Source organism: Balaenoptera ricei, chromosome 9 (assembly GCF_028023285.1).
Source record: "Balaenoptera ricei isolate mBalRic1 chromosome 9, mBalRic1.hap2, whole genome shotgun sequence".
Taxonomy (NCBI): domain Eukaryota; kingdom Metazoa; phylum Chordata; class Mammalia; order Artiodactyla; family Balaenopteridae; genus Balaenoptera; species Balaenoptera ricei.
In genome coordinates this window covers 37482271-37501550 of record NC_082647.1, presented here as the reverse complement: position 1 = coordinate 37501550, position 19280 = coordinate 37482271, and the positions used below count along the sequence as shown (strand labels likewise).

At 37.5% G+C, this 19280-nt stretch overlaps 1 pseudogene; it reads right to left on the bottom strand.

Annotated features, from left to right (window-relative positions):
• Nucleotides 1–400: 400 nt before the first annotated feature.
• LOC132371444 (vacuolar protein sorting-associated protein 37A-like) lies at nucleotides 401–1628 on the bottom strand (annotated as a pseudogene).
• Nucleotides 1629–19280: the final 17652 nt, after the last annotated feature.

Genomic DNA, 19280 nt, shown 5'->3' with positions numbered 1-19280 from the left:
GAAATGGTAATTTTTCAAAAAAGGTTGAGAGGAAAAAATATAAACCATTCTCGATAAAGCAATGAGGCGGTTTCAAATTAAAATTACAAAGTTAAATGAAGTAATTTTATAAAATATTGAAACTAGCTAAAATTACACGCATACGTATTTAATCAATAGTAAGAGAGGAACAGCAGTGGAACTTAAATATGTTAGGATTTATCAACAATAAATAAACATTTTTAGTGCAAATAGTGCAGAAAAATTTCTCAAAGCAAAGATCATAGCAAATCATTCTAATCTGTACAAAATAAGTCTCAGTTCTGTATATAATCTGTATAGTTTACCTATGAATTCAGCCACTGTGATGAAATGCCAATTTGCAAATCATAAATATAAATGTGCTTAGTTTTGTGTCCCGTTCCTCTCTTGGCAGCTCATGTTTTCAGGAAAATCTATAGTGGAGCATGAAATTGGCTGTGCATTGCTATCACTTGTTGGAGTTTCTCTTCCTTGGCTCTTCTACAGTGGCAAATTGTTCTCTTTTCCATGAAGCTACTGAGAAAATCATCTATATCAGTTTTTCCCTCCAAGAAATCTTCTGCAATATTATCAGATTCCTCCTCAGCTTCATGTGCAGCTACTTTCAATCTTGCCTATTGGGCGCTCGCACTACAGCTCTCGCTAAGTTCATGCTGCCTTTGCATCTTCTTTTCAAAAGTTGATTTCATTTGTGTAAGTAATTCATACTCATCTAAGTTTGCCTTTTGGCTTCCAAGCTGGGCTCCAAAAGGAGATTTTTTCTTGCTAGCTCCTCAATACTTTTTACTAAGTCATCATTGTCAGTAATAATTTGTTTTAGTTGAGGCAAAGTCAGAAACTGTTCTAGTAATACCTCCTCTTGTTCATTCGTATCTGTAAGTTGTGATACACTTAGTTCTGAGAGTTCTGGAAATGCATCAGGGATATCAGGCATCTTGTAACCAAAAGCATTTTGGCTTATCAGTGCTGAGGTGTCTGTTGTGGGAACGGGCAATGGCAGATTTGAAAAGACACCAAATGAAGGAGCAGCGGAGCGGGTTTGGCTGTTGTATAACTTGTCGTTGAAGAAGAAACAGTGTCAGCAACAGATAAAGAACTGATAGTCCTGGTAGCTTCTTGTGGGGAACATGGAGGAAGAAATGGAAAACCCGGAGAAGCATGAGGAGGCATCGCACCTGGGTTACTGTGCCGGTATGGGAATGCTGTTGAAGCAGGAACTGAAACTGGAGGCTTCTTCCAAAACTCATCCAATAGACTCCGAATAATTTTCCCAAGATCTGAGCGCATTGTAAAATTGTTTCCTAATGGAGAGGTAACATACACTCCTTGTTCATCCACTAAGTGATGTCGTGTTGGTGGATAAACACTGATCACTGGTTTTTCCTGAGGAAATTGTGGAGGAAGCAATATATTAATGCTAATTGTCAGGTTGTTTATGGTGAATGGCAACGTATATTCCACACCTTTCTGTATTTCAGCTATACTGGAGTGTGAGTTACGGAGGGACTCGATCAGGCGCTGCTTCTGCTGTTGGAGGCTGGGGAGACCACCGGGGGACCCCGCCGCGGGGGAGGAGGCGCTCTTGGGCAGGGAAAGAGCCAGCCCATCCTCCACGGGTGCCCGGGCCCGAGGCCCTAGAAGGCTGTGGCCTGCTTCTCCCAGCTGCTCAGCGCGGCGGGTCTCCAGCGACAGAGGAGGAGCGCGCAGGGATGCCCCCGCCCAAGTGCTGGCGAGCCGCATCTTCTCTAAGCCAGCCGGCCGGGGCTCCTCGGTCAGGGGGCCATGCTCTGACTGCGGACAGCTGGAGACAGGGAACTCGCCGCCCGCGACTGGCAGTCCTACCTTCACGGCCCTGGCGGCCCAACCAGCCGATAAACAAGTTTTCAGTTAAGGTTTTATTTTACTGTTCTTAGGACAATGAAGGTAAATCAAATTGTATAATCTTATAAGCTAAAATAATAAAATTTGGAATACAAATATAAAACGATCTCTATAATATGAGCTAGATCGTCTTTTCTTCCTTATATGTAACAGAGGGCCTGGTTCACTGTGAGTGCTCAAGAAATATTTTCTATAATGAGTGAGTAAAATATAACAAATTATTCACACATTTTTTTTTTTTATACAGCAGGTTCTTATTAGTCATCCATTTTTTACACATCAGTGTATACATGTCAATCCCAATCGCCCAATTCATCACCCCCCACCCCGCCTCTTTCCCCCCTTGGTGTCCATACGTTTGTTCTCTACATCTGTATCTCAATTTCTGCCCTGCAACTGGTTCATCTGTACCATTTTTCTAGGTTCCACATACATGCGTTAATATACGATATTTGTTTTTCTCTTTCTGACTTCACTCTGTATGACAGTCTCTAGATCCATCCATGTCTCAACAAATGACCCAATTTCGTTCCTTTTTAGGGCTGAGTAATACTCCATTGTATATATGTATCACATCTTCTTTACCCATTCGTCTGTTGATGGGCATTTAGGTTGCTTCCATGACCTGGCTATTGTAAATACTGCTGCAATGAACATTGGGGTGCATGTGTCTTTTTGAATTACGGTTTTCTCTGAGTATATGCCCAGTAGTGGGATTGCTGGGTCATATGGTAATTCTATTTTTAGTTTTTTAAGGAACCTCCATACTGTTCTCCATAGTGGCTGTATCAATTTACATTCCCACCAACAGTGCAAGAGTGTTCCCTTTTCTCCACACCCTCTCCAGCATTTGTTGTTTGTAGATTTTCTGATGATGCCCATTCTAACTGGTGTGAGGTGATACCTCATTGTAGTTTTCATTTGCATTTCTCTAATAATTAGTGATGGTGAGCATCTTTTCATGTGCCTCTTGGCCATCTGTATGTCTTCTTTGCAGAAATGTCAATTTAGGTCTTCTGCCCATTTTTGGATTGGGTTGTTTGTTTTTTTAATATTGAGCTGCATGAGCTGTTTATATATTTTGGAGATTAATCCTTTGTCTATTGATTCGTTTGCAAATATTTTCTCCCATTCTGAGGTCGTCTTTTCATCTTGTTTATGGTTTCCTTTGCTGTGCAAAAGCTTTTAAGTTTCATTAGGTCCCATTTGTTTATTTTTGTTTTTATTTCCATTACTCTAGGAGGTGGATCAAAAAAGATTTTGCTGTGATTTATGTCAAAGAGTGTTCTTCTATGTTTTCTTCTGAGAGTTTTATAGTGTCCAGTCTTACATTTAGGTCTCATATCCATTTTGAGTTTATTTTTGTGTGTGGTGTTAGAGAGTGATCTAATTTCATTCTTTTACATGTAGCTGTCCAGTTTTCCCAGCACCACTTATTGAAGAAACTGTCTTTTCTCCATTGCATATCCTTGCATCCTTTGTCATAGATTAGTTGACCATAGGTGCGTGGGTTTATCTCTGGGCTTTCCATCTTGTTCCATTGATCTCTGTTTCTGTTTCTGTGCCAGTACCATATTGTCGATTACTGTAGCTTTATAGTATAGTCTGAAGTTAGGGAGTCTGATTCCTCCAGCTCCGTTTTTTTCCCTCAAGACTGCTTTGGCTATTTGGGGTCTTTTGTGTCTCCATACAAATTTTAAGATTTTTTGTTCTAGTTCTGTAAAAAATGCCATTGGTAATTTGATAGGGATTGCATTGAATCTGTACATTGCTTTGGGTAGTATAGTCATTTTCACAATATTGAGTCTTCCAATGCAAGAACATGGTATATCTCTCCATCTGTTGGTATCATCTTTAATTTCTTTCATCAGTGTCTTATAGTTTTCTGCATGCAGGTCTTTTGTCTCCCTAAGGAGGTTTATTCCTAGGTATTTTATTCTTTTTGTTGCAGTGATAAATGGGAGTGTTTCCTTAATTTCTCTTCCAGATTTTTCATCATTAGTGTATAGGAATGCAAGAGATTTCTGTGCATTAATTTTGTATCCTGCAACTTTATGAAATTCATTGATTAGCTCTAGTAGTTTTCTGGTGGCATCTGTAGGATTCTCTGTGTATAGTACCATATCATCTGCAAACAGTGACAGCTTTACTTCTTGTTTTCCAATTTGTATTCCTTTTATTTCTTTTTCTTCTCTGATTGCTGTGGCTAGGACTTCCAAAACTATGTTGAATAATAGTGGCAGGAGAGGATATCCTTGTCTTGTTCCTGATCTTAGAGGAAATGCTTTCAATTTTTCACCATTGAGAATGATGTTTGCTGTGGGTTTCTCATATATGACCTTTATTATGTTGAGGTAGGTTCCCTCTATGCCCACTTTCTGGAGAGTTTTTATCATAAATGGGTGTTGAATTTTGTCAAAAGCTTTTTCTGCATCTATTGAGATGATCATATGGTTTTTCTTCTTCAATTTGTTAGTATGGTGTATCACATTGATTGATTTGTGTATATTGAAGAATCCTTGCATCCCTGGGATAAATCCCACTTGGTCATGGTGTATGATCCTTTTAATGTGTTGTTGGATTCTGTTTGCTAGTATTTTGTTGAGGATTTTTGCATCTATATTCATGAGTGATATTGGTCTGTAATTTTCTTTTTTTGTAGTATCTTTGTCTGATTTTGGTATCAGGGTGATTGTGGCCTCATAGAATGAGTTTGGAAGTGTTCCTTCCTCTGCAGTTTTTTGGAAGAGTTTGAGAAGGATGGTGTTAGCTCTTCTCTAAATGTTTGATGGAATTCACCTGTGAAGCCATCTGGTCCTGGACTTTTGTTTGTTGGAAGATATTTAATCACAGTTTCAATTTCATTACTTGTGATTGGTCTGTTCATATTATCTATTTCTTCCTTGTTCAGTCTTGGGAGGTTATACCTTTCTAAGAATTTGTCCATTTCTTCCAGGTTGTCCATTTTATTGGCATACAGTTGCTTGTAGTAGTCTCTTAGGATGCTTTGTATTTCTGCGGGGTCTGTTGTAACTTCTCCTTTTTCTTTTCTAAATTTATTGATTTGGGTCCTCTCCGTCCTTTTCTTGATGAGTCTGGCTAATGGTTGATCAATTTGTTTATCTTCTCAAAGAACCAGCTTTTCGTTTTATTGATCTTTGTTATTTTCTTTGTTTCTATTTCACTTTTTTCTGCTCTCATCTTTATGATTTCTTTCCTTCTGCTAACTTTGGATTTTGTTTGTTCTTCTTTCTCTAGTTCCTTTAGGTGTAAGGTTAGATTGTTTATTTGAGACTTCTCTTGTTTCCTGAGGTAGGCTTGTATAGCTATAAACTTCCCTCTTAGAACTGCTTTTGCTGCATCCCATAGGTTTTGGATCGTCGTGTTGTCATTGTCATTTGTCTCTAGGTATTTTTTGATTTCCTCTTTGATGTCTTCAGTGATCTCTTGGTTATTTAGTACCATATTGTTTAGCCTCCATGTGTTTGTGTTTTTTACCTTTTTTTCCCTGTAATTGATTTCTAATCTCATAGCGTTGTGGTCAGAAAAGATGCTTGATATGATTTCAGTTTTCTTTAATTTACTGAGGCTTGATTTGTGACCCAAGATGTGATCTATCCTGGAGAATGTTCCATGCGCACTTGAGAAGAAAATGTAATATGCTGTTTTTGGATGGAATGTCCTATAAATATCAATTAAATCTATGTGGTCTATTGTGTCTTTTAAAGCTTCTGTTTCCTTATTAATATTCTGTTTGGATGATCTGTCCATTGGTGTAAGTGAGGTGTTAAAGTCCCCCACTATTATTGTGTTACTGTCGATTTCCTCTTTTATAGCTGTTAGCAGTTGCCTTATGTATTGTGGTGCTCCTATGTTGGGTGCATATATAGTTATAATTGTTATATCTTCTTCTTGGATTGATCCCCTGATCATTATGTAGTGTCCTTCCTTGTCTCTTGTAACACTCTTTATTTTAAAGTCTATTTTATCTGAGATGAGTATTGCTACTCCAGCTTTCTTTTGATTTCCATTTGCATGGAATATCCTTTTCCATCCTCTCACTTTCAGTCTGAATGTGTCCCTAGGTCTGAAATGGTCTCTTGTAGACAGCATATATATGGGTCTTGTTTTTGTATCCATTCAGCAAGCCTGTGTCTTTTGGTTGGAGCATTTAATCCATTCGCGTTTAGGGTAATTATCGATACGTGTGTTCCTATGACCATTTTCTTAATTGTTTTGGGTTTGTTTTTGTAGGTCCTTTTCTTCTCTTGTGTTTCCCACTTAGAGAAGTTCCTTTAACATTTGTTTTAGAGCTGGTTTGGTGGTGCTGAATTCTCTTAGCTTTTTGCTTGTCTGTAAAGCTGTTGATTTCTCCATCGAATCTGAATGAGATCCTTGCTGGGTAGAGTAATCTTGGTTGTAGGTTCTTCCCTTTCATCACTTTAAGTATATCATGCCACTTCCTTCAGGCTTGTCGAGTTTCTGGTGAGAAATCAGCTGTTAACCTTATGGGAGTTCCCTTGTATGTTATTTGTCATTTTTCCCTTGCTGCTTTCAATAATTTTTCTTTGTCTTTAATTTTTGCCAATTTGATTACTATGTGTCTCGGTGTGTTTCTCCTTGGGTTTATCCTATATGGGACTCGCTGCGCTTCCTGGACTTGGGTGGCTATTTCCTTTCCCATGGTAGGGAAGTTTTCGACTATAATCTCTTCAAATATTTTCTCTGGTCCTTTCTCTCTCTCTTCCCCTTCTGGGACCCCTATAATGCGAATGTTGTTGCATTTAATGTTGTCCCAGAGGTCTCTTAGGCTGTCTTCATTTCTTTTCATTCTTTTTTCTTTAGTGTGTTCCGCAGCAGTGAATTCCAGCATTCTGTCTTCCAGGTCACGTATCCATTCTTCTGCGTCAGTTATTCTGCTATTGATTCCTTCTGGTGTAGTTTTCATTTCAGTTATTGTATTGTTCATCTCTGTTTGTTTGTTCTTTAATTCTTCTAGGTCTTTGTTAAACATTTCTTGCATCTTCTCGATCTTTGCCTCCATTCTTTTTCCGAGGTCTTGGATCATCTTCACTATCATTATTCTGAATTCTTTTTCTGGAAGATTGCCTATCTCCACTTCATTTAATTTTTTTTTGGTGTTTTGTCTTGTTCCTTCATCTGATACATAGCCCTCTGTCTTTTCCTCTTGTCTGTCTTTCTGTGAATATGGTTTTTGTTCCACAGGCTGCAGGATTGTAGTTCTTCTTGCCTCTGCTGTCTGCCCTCTGGTGGATGAGGCTATCTAAGAGGCTTATGCAAGTTTTGGCCCCACATTTTTGATGTCTAGAAAACATTGTCAGTTTGGAGAGATGTATTCTAAGTCTTTTTCTGTAGCTCAAACTATATATAATTAAAAATACATATTTAAATTAACTTGGTATATAGAATTAAGGGCTTTCTGACTGGTGTGCATTTTCTAAGCCAACTGTACATGATCAGCAAATACCATAACAATTTTTACTTATTTACATATTGATGAAGAAATACCAAATAGTCAAGTAAATCATCGTGCACCAACCAGATTTTCTATATCTAAAAAATCTTGTGATATGTTTCAACAGTAAAAAGACAAATAACCAAATTTTAAAATGGACAAAGGACATAAATAGACATTTCTTCAAATAAGATATATAATGGGTACATGAAAAGTTGCTCAACATTACTAGTCATTGGGGAAATTCAAATTAAAACCACAATAAGATATCACATTATACCTGTTAGAATGGCCTTTATCAAAAAGATAAGAGATAACAAATGCTGGCAAGGATATGGACAAAAGGGAACCCTTGTGAACTGTTGGTGGGAAAGTAAATCAATGCAGCCACTAGGGAAAATAGTATGGAGGTTCTTCGAAAAATTAAAAACAAAACTATCATATGATACAGGAATTCCACTTCTGGGAATATATCCAAAGGAAACAAAAACACTAACTCAAAAAGATATCTGCAACCTTGTGTTCATAGCAACATTAGTTACAATAGCCAAGACATGAAAACAACCTCAGTGCCCAACAACAGATGAATGTATAAAGAAGTTATGGTATATATATACAATGGAATATTACTCAGCCATAAAAAACGAGGAAATCCTAACATTCACAACAACTTGGATGGACCTTGAAGGAGTTATGCTAAATATGTCAGACAGAGAAAGCCAAATACTGTATTATCTCAATTACATGTGGAATCTAAAAAGGAAACAAAGCAAAGCAAAACAAAATAAAAACCAAACTTATAGAAAAAGTCAGACTTGTGGTTACCAGAGGTAAAGAATCGGGGGAGGAAAAATTGGAGGAAGGAGGTGGTCAAAGGTACAAACTTCCAGTTATAAGATAAATAAGTACTAAGAATGTGATATATCCAATACAACATGATGACTATGGCTAACACTGCTGTATGATATATAGGAAAGTTATTAAGAGAGTAAAGCCTAATTCTCATCACGAAGAGAAATTTTTTTCCTTTTTTCTCTCCTTTCTTTTTTTTTTTTTTAAATGAGATTGGAGGAGGTCAGAAATGGAGTGACATCCTGCCGAAGTTTTGTTTGTTTGTTTGTTTGTTTTATTTATGGCTGTGTTGGGTCTTCGTTTCTGTGCAAGGGCTTTCTCTAGTTGTGGCAAGCAGGGGCCACTCTTCATCACAGTGCACAGGCCTCTCACTATCACGGCCTCTCTTGTTGCGGAGCACAGGCTCCAGACGTGCAGGCTCAGTAATTGTGGCTCACGGGCCCAGCTGCTCCACGGCACGTGGGATCTTCCCAGACCAGGGCTCGAACCCGTGTCCCCTGCATTGGCAGGCAGATTCTCAACCACTGCATCACCAGGGAAGCCCTCTCCTTCTTTCTTTTCTTTTTATTTTATGTATATGAGAAGATGGATGTTAACTGAATCTATTGTGGTAATCATTTCAGAATATATGTAAATCAAACCATCCTGCTGTATACCTTAAGTTTATACAGTGATGTACATCAATTATTTCTCAACAAAACTGGGGGGAAATCTTATGAAAGATAGAAATAACTATTACAAGTGTATTTCAAGGACGAATAGAGGGGAAATGCATTTAGGTTGTAGTTACTGGGAATGAAAACCTTCAATACATTTTTTAGAAATTTGAGTTAATTAGGTCTACAACTCGGATCCATAAGAAATTGCTTAAAGACCAAGTTTTCTTACAGAATTAATAGATGCTGGCAGAATTTATAATTAGTCATATTACCTGGTGTTGGTAGAGTCCATATTCCCATTACTTTCTTTCCTTGTTTGTATGGATTTCATTAACAGAAATGTATTGGGAAAATGTACACAATAGGTGTTTAATAAATATTAAGTGAACAAATGAAAAATGATGAAGAAAAATGATTTTGTAACCTGTTTTTATAGTTGAATGTTCTGGTTTATTCATTTAGCAAATATTTATTGAGCATATACTTTGTGCTGGGCACTGTCCCAGGACCGCAGATACAGACACAGTGGAGCCCAAGTTCCTACCCTTATGGCACTCACATCCTAGAGTATCAGGCTAGTCCTGATGGAGCACTTAGTTAGTGCCTGGCAGAGTTCTATTGCGTTACACATATTAACCCATTTAATCTCCACAAGTGCTCTATATTGTTGGTGCTATTATTATCCATCGTCATTTTACTGATGAGGAATCTGATGGTCAGAGAAGTTGAGAAACTTGCCTATAGTCACACAGTTAATAGGAACTGACAAGTTCAAACCCAGGCAGTATAGTTCCAGAGCTGTCTCTGTGACCTGTTTATGACTACAGGAGAAAGTAAAATAGGAATAGGTTTGGTGATGAAAATCCAAATGGGCAACTATTTTACTAATGGGTGAAAGTTTTATAGTAATTTAGTGTCCATTGTCAATCAAAAATCTTTTCACGTGTATTGCTTGAATAATTGAGTGACTCTTACTAGACACTGGGTGAAATTTTGACACTAGTACTTAAGATTCTTGGACTAAAATTTCTCTTTATATGAGAAAATTTCTCTTTCTCTTTTTACCAATATGACAATTCTCACTGTTATGTTTATGTATTTTTTAAAACAAGGAGTGTGATCATTTATTCTGTCAATATATTTTTCTTTCACAGTTTAATTCTAAAGATTTGAAAGAGTGGAGGTCCTGATAAAGAGTAAATAGAAGGATATAATGCCATGTTAGACATTCCTGAGTGGTAATAATGGGAGTAGAAGCTTTTAGACATTATATTTCCAAAGGAGTTACATTAAATCTATTTACTATAATACAAAGAAATGTGAATTTTTTTTTTTTGCTTACTTTTCACACTTTGACCTGAATTGGAGATTGCTTCTTCATGTAATTTATAAATATATACAATTTCAGAGCTGTAGTAAGATGCTAGCATTATGGCTAGAGAAATGAAGAAGGGTGAAGTTGGACTATTTGGTTGATGTCTAGGCAGCTAGTCTGAGCAAGTTAGGAAAGAAGAGGATTGAGACTAGTTTGAAAAAGTGGACGGAAGCCTTGAAAGACTTACACAGAGTTGTGTGAACAACAGTAAAGAAAGGTGCTGAAGAATAGATATTAATTAGCAAGATTGCAAGCTAACTTCACTAGGATGAGAGGAATAATACGTAGTACCCTTAGATAGGCTTCTCTGGCTCTAAAGTTCCAGAGCGTTCACAGGGGAACAAGTTGTTGCTGAAGCAAGAAGCTTGATATTTTTTAAATTCAATAGACTTTTTTTTTTTTTTAATGTTTGAGAACCAATAGTTAATTTAATTTAATTTAATTAATTTATTTATTTGGCTGCACCGCACAGCATGCAGGATCCCAGTTCCCCGACCAGGGACCAAGCCCAAGCCCCTTGCAGTGGAAGTGCACAGTCCCAACCACTGGACTGCCAGGGAAGTCCCTTGATGTCCTATTTACATCCTCACCCAACAGTCCTGAAGCACCGGCTGGCCTCTTCCTCTTCTGTAAGCGCTTGGGTATAAGCTGCAGAGGCAAACAGGGGCAGGATGGCTCAACAATGACTGGCCTGAGCCCAGACTGTGTTTTTCTGTTAGTGTTTGGAATAGAATTCGAAGTCCTTAAGATTTTATATTATTTAGCCTTCAATAGATTTTCAGATACCTGAACTTTAAAGTATCAGTCCTTCCCTTTGCTTTTCCATGATTGGGCATATTTATGAGAACAACTGAAACTTTAAATCTCCCACTTTCATTGTCAGTAAAAGCAGCAGAAATGACAGCAATAAAAAGTCTTGGCTTCTATTCTAATAGATGACCAATCCTTTCCTATCTAAGCAAGCCCATGTGACAGAAAGCAGTGATCTGTAACACCATTATCACTAAAGGCCAGCCAGCAATTTTGTTACAAAACCTTCTGAGGCAGTTTGTAATTTGGCTGTTTTAATTAAACTTTACCAGCCCAGATTGCAGAGGGAAAGTACTGGGAATTTTCCACTGAAATGTCACTCTTAAGACAGTGTTTTACTATAAATTTGATATCAGAAATCATAACAATATTTAATACCAGATAATTGGCATAACAATGATCTTGACTGACAGCTTGTGAACTTGGGAAGTTAAATTAAAATTGATATGCTTATTTGTCTCTTGAACTGTCAAATCAACACAAGCACCTTTTGCTTTTTCAGCACTGCTACAGCTTGGAGCAGTTGGCTGCAATCCGTAGTTAATTCTGTGCATTTTAGCAGGAGATGGGATTTGAGTTCGTTTTTCTCTTTTCTTCTCGTTTTTGACATTAGAGAAGGATAATGAGAATTATGGTATTGGTAAATTTACCAGTACAAACTGGGGCCATAGAAAGCTAAATGGCTAGAAGAATATTTTCTTGGCTTAACTCATCTCTTCAGAGAGTTTAGGACGTGTAAAGCAGCTAATAATGACAATGGCTACCATTACCGAGTGTTTACTGTGTGCTGGGTACTAGGCTAAAACCACTCCTGCATTTACGACTATAGAACCACTCTTACAGAGGAAGATAACAGCACCACTTCATAGATGAGGAAATTTGCCCAAATCCCCCAGCCAGTAAGTGGTGGATTTGTGATTTCAACTTTGCTCTGCTTAACCCTGGAGACCATGTTTTAAACTATATCATAATGCTTCCTGTCACAAACTGCCCCCTTTCTACCAAAAATCAAATTCTTTTTCCAAGAGTCTAAGTTAAGGTGAGGTTTTTCTTATATTGTCTTTTATCTAAAGGAAAGCTATTTATTCTAGAGCTACATAAAAAAAAAAAGAGATAAATATAAAACATTCAATTCACCTACTTTTAGCTTAAGAACAGTCATAAAACAATATAATTTTACAAAAGTGAACATTATTATTTTTATTTTACTTCTATATTACAGCTGGTTGGGAGAGAGAGAAGTAAGGTGAAGCAAAGAGAAGATGAAAAGGAGAAATGAAAAGGAATGACCAGGAAGTTGAGGGGAAAGGAAGATTGATGGGAGTGAGGAAAGGAAGCATGGAAACAATTCCTAGAAACAGTGAGGAAGGCTCTTGTACCATCTTTGACCTTCACCACTGAGAATTTTTTCCATGTCTCTCTTTAATCAAGTTCTTTCTTTTAACATGATCAATTTCTTCCCTCCATTGACTTCATCTTCTTTGCCTTCAAAAATACACAGATCTCTTCTAACATGAAGAAACCTTCCCTTGGTCTTGAGCCCTTTCTATCACTGGTTGAATTAGTGATTGACTTGAGAACAAGGTCTGGGCATCCATTTACCAGAAATTAGCTGCTAAGTCCTAGGGGTACAGAGAAGCACCAGGACGGGCTCTTTCCTTTTCATAAGCAAACTTTCTGAATGATTGGAAATTAATCATGAGCAGGTAGATATATCTAAGACCATATTTTATAATGATAAATCAATTAAGAATAAAAATCTGCCAAACCAGCTTATAGTGTTATGTAGATAGATCAACTACCATAGCAATTGTTTTCCCTTTTTCAACCACTTATTTCTTCTTTTTGTGGACTGTGATTACTATCTTCATTTCCTTTCTGTCCTCTCATTGTGACAGTTTGGTACATGACTATCCCCTTTCTAAGTTGCACCCTTGAATGTCACCAATTACTTCCTTATTGAAAAATCAAATGTTTCTTTTACTCTCATACTTTCTCTTCTTTCTAGTGTACACATTGTGTGTATATATTGTATGATTTCCTTCACCTCTTCTCTCCACCCTCAAATTATTTCTTTCTAGAACTGTAGCTCAAATCATTCTGGTTTAGAATAGCTTTATCTCAAACTGGATAAGCTTGGTTAGAAAAGCTTTATCTTGAACAATCTAAGTTTGGCTTGCTAAATTTGGGGCAAGCCACTCAAGTTGAGGTTCTGAGTATTCTAAGTCATATATTCAGGTCATAGATTTCATTCTTTTACATCTGGAATATACCTTCAAATGATGATGGTTTCTCTCCTGAAAGGAGATAGGGTCTTGCGTGCAATTTTTCACCTGGGGGGATTATTTTATATTTGATTCACATATATCAGAAGTAAACATGGATTTTAGAAATCTCACTTTTTAAAAAAATTAATTTTATTGAAGTGTAGTTGACTTACAATGTTGTGTTAATTTCTACTGTACAGCAAAATGATTCAGTTGTACATATATATACATTCTTTTTCATATTCTTTTCCATTATGGTTTATCACAGGATATTGAATATAGTTCCCTGTGCTATACAGTAGGACCTTGTTGTTTATCCATTCTATATATGATAGTTTGCATCTACTAAATCCAAACTCCCACTCCATCCCTCCCCCACCCCATTCCTCCCCCTCGGAACCACAAGTCTGTTCTTTATGTCTGTGAGTCTGTTTCTGTTTCATAGATAACTTCATTTGTGTCATATTTTAGATTCCACATATAAGTGATATCATATGGTATTTGTCTTTCTCTTTCTGACTTACTTCACTTAGTATGACAATCTCCAGGTCCATCCATGTTGCTGCAGATGGCATTATTTCATTCTTTTCTTATGGCTGAGTAGTATTCCATTGTATATACATACCACATCTTCTTTATCCATTCATCTGTTGATAGACATTTAGGTTGTTTCTATGTCTTGGTTATTGTAAATTAGAAATCTCATTTTTTGATATCCAATGATTCAGGCTTTTTGGCTTTCTGGGTATAGGGTTTGGGGGTCCGGAGGGAAAGTCCAACTTTGCTAAAAGTAATCTAAGTTGAGTTCTAACTTTGTCCCATCCACCTTCTCTTACTTTAGAGGGAAGACCACCAAACTCCCTGGATTTTACCATAAGAACTTCAACAACAATATCATTACTATAAAGGCACAGACTATCTGCTCAAATATTAGGTAACATTTTGCATATTTCTTTTCTCCATTTTGTGTATACTCATTGTGGAGTTACTTATTTTGGGAATTGAATAGCCCATGAAGGTTATCAAATTTATTATAGATATAGTTACTCTTTGCCCTTCTCTCTTTAGAATTATAAAATTTTGCATTTTTAAATGATTCTGTAGGTTTTACTTACTGACATAGTAAAGACATTTGGGTTGTGTCCATGTAAAGAAGAAATAAGTGGTTGAAAAGAGGGGAAAGAGTTAATATGGTCATTTATCTATCTATATGGCAGTAAACAACTGGTTTGTCAGACTTCTATTCTTAATTGATTCAATTATCATTGTAAAATATGGTCTTAGATATTTACCAACTCATGATTAATTTCTGATTCATAATGCTGCCTCTTCTGACAATTTGCCCTTAGAAATTTTCCAATAGAAATGAAATCTTGAAAAATAAGTATTAGCTAATTTGAAGAACTTGGAACCCAGATGAAGGAAATAGAGACAATTTATATAATGAGGCTCCAATTTATTCAGCTTTAAAAGACTATACAACATTTCGGTTCTGGAATTCTTAAGTATATGGTTTAGACTTGGATTTGGTAGTAAATATCCACATTTACTTTCATTATGTATAATTATTACTCCAGTAGAGCCAATGAGGTCTGAGTTTTATTAGCCATGAATAAAGAGTGAAAAAAGAGATAACACATGTAAACACACTTAGTGAACTGTAATTTCTATGTAACTGTTAACAACAACAGTTATTGTTTTAACAGACAGACTAACTCTCTGTAGTCAATGGAAAAAGCATGCAGTCTGTGGCAGCTTCTATCAGTCAGGATGCAGACAAAAAATAAATGGCTCGCTTAAACCAAGAAATAGAGGAGAGCTTAATGAAAGGACTGTTTACAAAGATGCATGGAAAGTAGGCAAGGTCAAAGTGAACCAGCAGGGAATGAGGAAGCACAACAGAACTAGCAATAGTAGGGAAATATCACCTCCCTAGGCCTGAAGCAACAAGACAAAGGAGAAGTTACCCGAACCCAGAGAGAGAAAGCAGCTGTAGGAGTCTTTTTGACAGGTGTTGAGGTCTTTAGTAGAGGGAAAGAGCCCAACCATGGTCAAGAGAACAGATACCTAGTCTCACTCTCCTCTCGCTCACTTTGATCTACTAGTGTCTCCCATTGGCTGGACCCAAATGGAGGCCAGAAGACAACACATCCCATTGGTGCACTTCATGTACATCAGCCTTTGGAACACAAAGTAGGGAAGAGAAGCATCAAGAGTGAATTTGCTCTGGAAGAGCAAGTAAATACATCCAGCTCACATTCTAGGCTGATATCTATGGCCTATATCAATTCATTTGGAGTCAATTAACTTTTATTGACCCGGATAGCATCACTCCTTCCTTTGAATGTCACCAATTACTTCCTTCTTGACAAATATTTCTTTTACTCTCACACTTTCTTTTCTTTCTATTGTACATACTGGATTATCTCACCCACCTTTTTTCCACCCAAGTCATTTATTTCTAGAACTATAGCTCAAATCTTCATTCCAGTCCAGAAAAGCTGTATCTTGAACTGAATGGGCTTGGCTTCCTAAATTTGGGACAAGCCACTCAAAGGGAATTGAGGTTCTATCTGATGTTTCCCGCCCAAAAGAATATGTAAAACTTAGAAGAAAGAGATCGTTGCCTTGGGTGAACAGTTGAACCATGACTTCTGAAGTCTATGAATACTGTGAGTTAGAAGCACGACAATATTGGTAGCATGCCAAAGTACACAATACTTGTCTTTACAGATCACTATCCACTGTACCAACCTCTCCTGAAACCATCACGCAAATGGGAAAAAGAAAAAAAGTCATACATCTTAAATTTACACAGGAACTGCTGTATCAGGAAGTGTTAAGCTGTTAGAAGATTCTGAGTCTTAAAAACACATCTTATGCAGCCATATTAGTTTTGTCTTCATGTGAATAGGGTCCATTGGATAATGGCTCTTGTTGAGTTAACCAAGATGGCTTTGCCAAGATGAGATTACCTTGGAGGAGGAGTAATTTGGCCCCTACTTTCTCTTCAATCTCATCTTGCGTTATTCACTCTAACACCCATAGTGCACATGCACACACCAGACACACGCCCTCAGACAGACACACTCCACCCCACCATACTAAGCCTCCTTCTTAACTCTGTTTTGCACATGCTGTTCCTACTGCCAGGAACACTCTTTCTGCTCCTTGTATTTTTCCCCTCCCGCCACTCACCATATTATATTATATTTGCTTACTAATGACATTATGCTGTGAACACCCTGAGAGTAGGGGCTATTTCTTACTTATTTGTCATTAAATCTCCAGGACCTTTTCCAGTGTTTGGCATATAATAACTTCTCATTATCTGTTGAATTAATAAATGAATGAAGGAAATAGCAATGGGAAAAACTTTACTCACTGATATTTATTCTCAAGTTCTGAAAGTCTGTGTTTCAGCATCTGCCCCCACGAACCCCCAGGTGGTAGTTCTGGTGCACACTCTAGCAAGAGAAGCTTTGCTTGATCCCTGAAAAGTCTTGAAGCTCCCTGAGGACTTGTGATCTTGCCATGGGCATGAATCGTTAACAATCTTAAGTTTGTAAATGATATTTGTAAATATTCAGTTTTATGTGTTAATTTTTTATGACTTGTCGGCTTTTCCCTGGGGAGATGTTTAACTTTCGTTTGCTGTTTTGTATTGCAGGGCCTTATTCACTTGATTAATTTTTCATCGGAGAATCATGCTGAGCTACTTCCGGACTCTTGAGTGGAGACAGCGCAGTATTGCTTTCCCGGTGGAATTCTCATTAATGCACCGTCTCTGTGGTCCCTGAGGACCACCAACTTCCTCATCCTCCAATTATATTTATTCTGTGGAGAGGAAGGCAGAAAGTTGGGGAAAGGTAAGCACAGCTGAGCAATGTTGAGATATGCTGGGTAGCAGAATGTTAAAACCTACTTTTGCATGTCTGTAGGTAGGAATCTACTTGTGTGTTTCCATGGAATCATCCAGTATAGCTCTGCCTCTTTGTTTTCATAATCACTTGCTTTTATTGGAAAATTGGTTATTCTAAAATTAAGCATTTAACTTCAGCCGAGACCTCTGCTAAAGCTTCCTAATATGCATCCAGTCTTGAAAATGATTGCTAGAGTCATTTAGTTAGATGGCTCTGCTGATTCTTCTATTTAGGCTTGTTACTGAAGCCAAGTGAGTCATTTTCTTATTATAGCTCATTGTGACTTAACAGATGATCTTCAGAATAGTCAACAGACCGTTCCTGATGCTCACCTGGGGGCTTTGCTGTTTCTTCATGGGAATCAGATTTTGAATGTTGTACAAAGCTGCATGAAAATATTAGATACAAAAGAAGCCTGACATATAAGATTACAGAAGGATAGTGGATTATTACCTATTTCTATGTAACAAATTTCCACAAAGTTAGTGGCTTACCACTCACTTATTAGCTCAGAGACCCATAGGTCAAAAGTCTGGCAGGGGCTTGGCTGAGTTCTCTGCTTAGGGTCTCTACAAGACAGAAATCAAGGCAGTGGCCTTGTGGGAGAGGGGCAGTTTTTATCTGGAGGCTCTAGGGAGGAATCTGCTGCCACAGTCACTCAGGTTGTTGGCAGAATTCAGTTCCCCACAGCTGTGGGACTGAGGTTGCCATTACTATGCTGGCTGTTGGCTGGGGGTCTTCTTAGCTCTTAGAGGCAACTATCTAGTCCTTGCATGGCACCCTCTCTATTTTCAAGGCCAGCAATGGTGCATCAAAAATTTTTTCATGCTTCAAATCTCTCTGACTACCTTCTGCTACCAGCTAGAAAAAATGCTGCTTTTAAAAGGGCTCATGTGATTAGGTCAAGCCTACCCATATATCCTCTATATCTTAGAGTCAATTGATTTGGAACTTTACAACTTAAAAATTCCATTACAGCAGTACCTAGATTAGTGTTCAGTTGAATAACTAGGGGACAGGAATTTTGGAAATCCATCTTGGAATTCTGGCTAAAACAGACAGGGACAGTATTTAAATGATAAAACTATTATTATAATTTATAAATATATGTAATCTATATTATATATGCAACCTATATTATTCGATTTTAATTGGCTGATAATAGGCTGCTGTCTTTGGGAAAAATACTAGTTGTGACAGTATATAATATCATTGGTATATTATACACAAGCCAGAAATTAGGGTACAAGAATGTAAGATCTTTTACCAGATTTAAAGGTATACTTCCTCTTGAATTTTGAACGAAATATTTCATCTCTATAGGCAGGACTTTCAGGTCATCTAAATGCTCACTTCAATGCTGAAATCTCCTAGAAATTTCCCAGTAGTTACCTGCCAGGCCTGAGGGCTCATTCTTTCCTAAGTCTGTTGCCCAGTATTGAGAATTCATTTATGGACCAAGATAGCTAATACAAAACTCTTGTTCTGATTGGCTTATATTATGTTTAAAACCAGTAACATTTCATGAGAAGTCCTTTTCCTGACCACTTCCACAGGCCAACTAGCACACTGTGTCAAAGTTCTTACTAAACATATACATTTTTTTTTCTTCAGTAGCATTGAGTGACAAGTAAAGGGGATCTGTTTACGATAATGTACTTAAAGTCTGTGAGAGAAAATAGTTTTTACAATGAGTAGAATCATAAGAACTGGGTCAAAGATTAGCATGTATGGTTGAACTATGGATTTGCATATTGACCTTGGGACCAAGAACAAAACTATAACAAGGTGTGCAAAGAAGAGGGTAAAATCAGAAGAAGGATAAGACCAGCAAAGTGCCAATGGGAGGATGGCTAAGGATAACTAAGGGCTGGGATGAGACAAGCTGTCCAAACTGGCCAGAGTGAGGTTGTGCTTCTATATCTGGGCACATCCTGAAGCTTGAGTTTGAAGCAAGGCAATGAATGAAGCTAGAAAGAATGCAGAAACCAGGAGAACACAGATAATGGAGATCAG